The sequence below is a fragment of the Herpailurus yagouaroundi genome, unplaced genomic scaffold, assembly GCF_014898765.1.
Source record: "Herpailurus yagouaroundi ecotype Mexico unplaced genomic scaffold, PumYag 29, whole genome shotgun sequence".
Taxonomy (NCBI): Eukaryota; Metazoa; Chordata; class Mammalia; order Carnivora; family Felidae; genus Herpailurus; species Herpailurus yagouaroundi.
This window is the reverse complement of record NW_024412377.1, coordinates 37,110,216-37,117,263: the sequence shown is the minus strand read 5'-3', so window position 1 is coordinate 37,117,263 and position 7,048 is coordinate 37,110,216. Positions and strand designations below refer to the sequence as shown.

The following is a 7,048-nucleotide window of genomic DNA, read 5'->3' as shown; positions in this document are numbered from 1 at the left end:
GTCACGATCTCGCGGTATGTGAGTTCCAGCCCCGCGTCGGGCTCTGTGCTGACTGCTCAGAGCCTGGAGCCTGTTTCAAATTCTGTGTCTCCCTCTCTCTCTGACCCTCCCCCGTTCATGCTCTGTCTCTCTCTGTCTCAAAAATAAATAAACGTTAAAAAAAAAATTAAAAAAAAAATAAATGAATAAATACACATTTAAAAAAATGTAAATGTTGAGGCAATCCAGTGTATAAAGTTGCTTTAGCCACCTTTTCCTTCCAACAGCTTCTCATTTACCCTTTCCATGGAATAAATGAGAAATTTGCTTGGGACAAAAACGTGACAGTAACTTAGAAGCAAGAATTAGGATCTGTTTATCCCATATCAGTTGTTTAGTGAGCCTTTGTTCAGTTATTTCTTGATAACAAAATTCATTCTTTTCACTTACGTATACATACATACATACATACATTGAAAGAAACTTTTTAGCTAACTGCTGTGTAGGAGGAAGTTGTGACATTTATCTGCCAGCATCAGCAAAAGTGAGAGCTTGACCCTCAACAGACTATTGCACTTGCACTTCATCTCATGGTTACCCTGTGTCACTCGGCCCTGGAACCACCACTTGCCTATTGGACAAAGCGATGACGCAGCCGTGAAATCAAAAGTTTTTCCCTATGAAAACGACAGCAACAACAGAAAAAGGTTTTTCCCTACAGAGACGGTTGTTACATGTCAGGAAATGCAAGAAAAGTCAGCAGAAACTGCTGCATGTATCAGAATATACCCTGACTTCCTAAGGATCAGGGAGACTGGAACACTGCAAGGTACCTGCAAGACAAAGGCTCTTGTGGTGGCCCTAAAACACATTTCAGCTGCCTTTCCAGAGAAACTACTTAATCTCCAGTATTACACAACTTAGGTAAAGAATGGAAAAAAAAAAAATACAAGGGTAAGCAAACAAGGAATACAAACAAAAACCTAAAATTTTTCAGGTTAGATAAAAAATCCTAACTATTCTAGGGGCACCTGGGTGGCTCAGTCAGCTAAGCGTCTGACGGTTGATTTCAGCTCAGGTCATGATCTCAGTCGTGGGATCGAGCCCCGAGTTGGGCTCAGCACCAAGTGTGGATTCTCTACTTGGGATTCTCTCCTTCTCCCACTCTCTGCCCCTCCCCTGCTTGTGAATGTACACACACGTGCGCTCTCTCTCTCTCTCTCTCTCAAAATAAATAAATAAATAAATAAATAAAAATCCTAACTATTCTAGAACTGTAGGTGAAGATCAGGAATCTAGACTAGTGGAGAGGAAAAGCATTATCACTGAATGCTGTGGTGACCTGATAATGGCCAAAAGTGAGTCTGGAGAACCTTTAGATTCTAAAAATGATAAAAGTTTAGCCTTGGACTTTGTGACACTGAAAAAAAAACAAAAACAAAAAACCCAGCACACAATTATACAAGTGAACATATACTTTGTTATTTATTGGGAAAAAAAATAGCGTGCAATTATAAAAATAAACATATGCTATTGCTATTTTTTACTTTTATGTACATTTAATGTAATTTTTATTAGAAATTGTTATTCAATGATAGTAGAGAAATGGAGAAAATTTTATATTTCCAAACCAGTCAGAGCAGTTGTCCTACCAAAAAAGGGGGGGCAATTTTTTTTTTCCTTACTCTGCCTGCTCCTGAGGTCCTGGTTCCAGGAATTGGGCTAGTGCTTAACTAATGATATCAAGTACTGCCTGCTCTGACAGGTGCTGAGCTGGACACATCAGCGTATGTGCAGGAAAGGGTTAATGCAAGCCTTGGTTGCTCAAAGCCTGCACATTCCCAAGAAAGGCCTGTCTTCAAGACTGGCCCTGGGCCAGTTCCAAGGAAATAAGCTCTGAGCCCTTAGAATATTCTGCCTGGTAAGAGTGCTTCCGTATGCCCTAAGTCTTGGGCCATGCAATACCACTTTGCTCAGACAGTTTATGCTAACAAATATGATGTATGGTGAAACCATTTTTGCTCTGGGAGGCTGGATTCTGAGTAGCTGAGGTCAATTCATAAAGGTGCAACATGCCTTTGTAACTGATCCCTCATAAAAACCCTGAACACCCAGGCTCAGGTGAGCTTCCCTGGTTGGCAACACTTTGCCTGTGCTGTCCCACATCACTGCTGGGAAAATTAAGTGTGTCCATAGGACTCTACTGACAAGACACCTGCAAACTTGTGCCCGTCTCCTGGACTTTGCCCGATGAGCCTTTGCCATTTGGTGATTTTATTCTGTACCCTTTTGCTATAATAAACTATAACTGTGAGTATAACAGCTTTCTGAGCCCTGTGATTCCTTCTAGCAAACCACTGAGCCTGACAGTAGTCTTCAGGACCCAAGCATGTTATCAAGTTCAATCCTGAAAACCTTGCAATATTATCGCCATCTCACAGATGATAAAATCAAGACTTTTCAAAGAGGTTAAGTCATTTGGTTATTTAAAAGGAAACCAAATCAATCTGTCCATTCTGTTATACTGCACTGTAATGTTAGGAGTTACAAAGAATGTTTAAAATAATCTTATAACTTTGGGGTGCCTGGGTGGCTCAGTCGGTTATGCATCAACTTCGACTCAGGTTGTGATCTCACGGTTCATGAGTTCGAGCCCCCACATCAGGATCTCAGCTGTCTCTCTCTGCCCCTCCCCAGCTCGTGCACTGTCTCTCTCTCTCTCTCTCTCAAAAATAAACATTTAAAAAAATAATAATCTTATAACTCAACCAACACTGGAAATATTTCCTTTGGAAACTATAAAATGCAATTTCATAAACCCTGAAAAATATTTAGACTACAATTAATCTGTAAACATGGTCCAATTTAAAGCTGGACTTACAAGAATTGTATGTATATCTGTGGTGGTTCTAAAAGCCATAATCATTAGTTTTTTAAACTATGAGGTGTCCCTCACCTGCCTACTCCTCCTGCCCACAAAAACTTTCCAGTGCAATGAAGTTCTCATTACTTTCTATCTTTGAGAACTGTGTGCCTGTGCAGTGTATGTGCATGTTGTGGGTGGGGAGGTGGTTAGGGAGAAAGAAATAGGTATATTATTATTTTCTTAATGTCTGCAAATGCAGTTTAGGTTATTTTTGCATGTTTAGGAGGAAAACGTAAAACGCATTGTAACTTCAACGTGTTGCAGGTATGTGCACACAAATGTCTGTGGGGGCATCCGTGCATCATGTGTGCAGGAGAGACAACAACATACACATTTCAAATATGTTTTGTGTTTACGCTCAGTATTCAGCCACAGAAATATCTGATGGCACCAACTCCTACTTGATTTTATTTGAAAAGTTCACCGGCATTATGTATTTCTACGGCAACTAAAAAATTAACAGGCATAGAATTTCTGTAACAGGTGTTAGTATTTCTTGGAATACTGATTATTTATTGCTTGGTATACTTAGAAAAAACTGATAGAAACATAATTTAAAATGGTGACTGTCTGCTATGTAATTAGCTGCATACTAAATCCATAATATAGGCTATGCATTTTAGTTTTATGCCAAGGCACTTTTATTTAATAAAAATCATTAATTTTATATTTTCCTAATTCAAATTTACATGCCTGTATCATGTAAAAAGAAGTTCTTAAACTTTCTACAGATCAGAATCCTTATTTAGAAGTTGAAAAAGTCTTGGCAAGCACCTGACTTTTTTTTTTTTCTGGCTATTTAATAGACTTTCATTTTTAGAGCAGTTTGGAGACAGCACAATTGAGCAAATTGTACAGAGATTTCCCATATACCCTCTATCCCCCATATGCAGAGCCTCCCCCATGATCAACAGCCCCCACCAGAGTGGTACATTTGTTACTAACGATGAACCCACAGTGACAGATCATTATCACTAAGAGTCCATAGTTTACCCTTGGGCTCACTCTTGGTGTTGTACATTCTATGCATTTGTAAAAATGTATAATGACATGTATGCACCATTGTTATTTTTCGTGCCCTAAAAACACTCTCTGTTCCGCCTATTCATTATTTCCTGTAACCCCTGGCAACCGCTGATATTTTCACTGTCTCCATATTTTTGCCTTTTCAAGCATGTCATTTAGATGGAATCATACAATATGCAGCCTTTCAGACTGGTCTTGTTCACTTAGTCATAGGAATTATTTCCTCCATGTCTTGTCAAGGCTTGATAGCTCATTCCTTTTTAGTGCTAAATAATATTCCATTGTCTATATGTATCACAGTTGATTTATCCATTCACCAACTGAAGGACACCTTAGATGCTTCCGGGTTTTGGCAGTTTTGAATAAAGCTGCTATAAATATCCATGTGAGGGTTTTGTGTAAACTTAAGTTTTCAACCCCTTTGGGTAAATACAGAGGAGTGTGACTACTGGACACTGTGGTAAGAACATCTTTATTCTTGTAAGAAACTGCCCAACTGTCTTCTTTTTATTATTATTATTTTTTTTTAATTTTTTTTTCAACGTTTATTTATTTTTGGGACAGGGAGAGACAGAGCATGAACGGGGGAGGGGCAGAGAGAGAGGGAGACACAGAATCGGAAACAGGCTCCAGGCTCTGAGCCATCAGCCCAGAGCCCGACGCGGGGCTCGAACTCACGGACCACGAGATCGTGACCTGGCTGAAGTCGGACGCTTAACCGACTGCGCCACCCAGGTGCCCTTTATTATTATTATTTTTAATGGCTATTTATTTTTGAGAGCCAGAGCACGAACTCGGGAGGGGCAGAGAGAGAGGGAGTCACAGAATCCGAAGCAGGCTCCAGGCCCTGAGCTGTCAGCACAGAGCCCGAGACAGGGCTCGAACTCATAAACCAAGAGATCATGGCCTGAACTGAAGTCAAGAGTTGGATGCTTAACTAACTTGAGCCACCCAGGCACCCCTGACAAAATGTCTTCTAATGACAGGACAATTCTGCATTTCCACTGTCAATGAATCAAGGCTTCCTGTTGCTTCACATCTTCACCAGCATCTGGTGTTTTCACTGTTCTGAATTTTGGCCATTCTAATAGGTATGTAATGGTAAGTACCTGTATCTTCATTTAAAAGTGGTCTGAAATGTAACATTTCCGAGAATGTACCCCAAAGACAGGAAATGTCACACTTTTGTTTTAAAAAAAAGCTTCTGCAAAACTCCTGCCCTAAGTAGATTTTTCCATGCCAATTACCTACAGCTGGAAAGGATTTCATGGATGTTGGACATCAAGAATTGAGAATACTGGAAATTTAACTTTTTTTTTAAACGTTTACTTATTATCGAGAGACAGAGAGAGACAGAGCATCAACATGGGAGGGTCAGAGAGGGGGGAAGACACAGAATCTGAAGCAGGGTCCATCCGGGCTCCAAGATGTCAGTGCAGAGCCCAACGCAGAGCTCAAACTTACAAACCGTGAGATCATGACCTGAGCCAAAGTCGGACACTTAACCGACTGAACCACCCAGGCGCCCCGAGAACACTGGAAATTTTAAATCAATGACATAGGAAGTCAACACAGAAAGCTCATATTAAATCAAAATGGGGATGGGGATAAAAGAAATGGGTGAAGGGGATCAAAAGGTACAAATTTCTAGTTCTGATTAAGTCGTGGGGACATAATATACAGCATGGTGACTACAGTTAATAACACTGTATTGCATATTTAAAAGTTGCTAGGAGAGTAGATCTTAAAAGTCCTTCTCACAAGAAAGAAAATTTTGTAACTACATGTGGTGACAGATGTTCATCAGGCATATTGTGGTGATCATTCCATACTACATGCAAATATCGAATCATTATGCTGTACACCTGAAGCTAATACGATGCTATATGTCAATTATACTTCATTTTAAAAAGAAAACCAAACTAGTATGATTTTTAAAAAATGAAGTTTAAACTCTTTCTTGGTTGGGGTGCCTGGGTGGCTCAATTGGTTAAGTGGCCGACTTTGGCTCAGGTCACGATCTCACGTTGGTGAGCTCGAGCCCTGCATTGGGCTCTCTGCTGTCAGCACAGAACCCGCTTCAGATCCTCTGTCCTCCTCTCTTTCTGCCCCTCCCTACTTGTGTTCTGTCTCTCTCAAGATAAATAAATAAACTTTTTCAAAAAATAAAATAAAGTAAAATCTTTCTTGGTCCAAATTTTATCATTTGGGCGTCACATTCAGCCAAGAATATGCAGTTCTCATATTAATTGAATTAATTAAATCACCATTCTAGGCTGGTTTTCCCATGAGGATGGACTGCTCCAAAAAGAACCAGGAAAGATTCTGGCTCACAGTGAATTATTCAAACTTTTTTCCTAGCTAACTAAAAATGAATTTGACCATTCCCTAGAGAAATCATATCAAATTCTGTGGTGATAATAAAGTGATGACTGCTTGACAGCTAGAGGGCCTTTTTTTTTTTTTTTTTTTCAGATCTAGCTGTGGTGCATTTTAATGAGAAATGATGACAGCACCAGCTTCTACCTTATGAAGTGGATCTTAACATCCTGCTTAGAGCTTCACCATAACAATATCTAAGACTTTGTTCTTAAGTAGATCAATGCCACAGAAACATACAGACTGACAAACGTATTATCACAACCATGAATTCACTCAGTTGAGATTCTACGCACTGACTTCAAACGAAAAACCTAGAATTTACTGGATTCCCAGTATCTGTCAGGTTCCACTGGCTTCCCTGAATCACCACAGCTATGGACTATTCATGTAAGAATGGGTCTACTGTTAACATGCATCATTTAAAATATACACCTGGCCCTGAGTCCACAGGAGTACACTTTAAAGCACTGGCTTCATTCTCCATTCATGCGTTACCGAAAGTAAGGCGACTTCCTAAAGTTTAATGGCTGACGCTGTCTGAAAAATTAAAAGAGTCTGCTTTGCTTCCTGACTAATGCTGGAAAAACTCTGAGAAAGATTTTAAAACCCCTTCAGTAAATTTCTCATTTGGTCACTGGGTGGAAATTGTATAAAATACTTTCATTGATTTCTAGATGTAATTTATAAAAAAGAAAGAAAGAAAGAAAGAAAGAAAGAAAGAAAGAAAGAAAGAAA

The 7,048-nt window shown here is 39.6% G+C and overlaps 1 protein-coding gene across 1 annotated transcript in view; it reads right to left on the bottom strand.

The window, feature by feature from the left end:
• Positions 1–7,048, bottom strand: part of PARP8 (poly(ADP-ribose) polymerase family member 8) — a 179,539-nt gene that overhangs the window by 161,815 nt on the left and 10,676 nt on the right. The gene's annotated exons all lie outside the window — the stretch shown is intronic.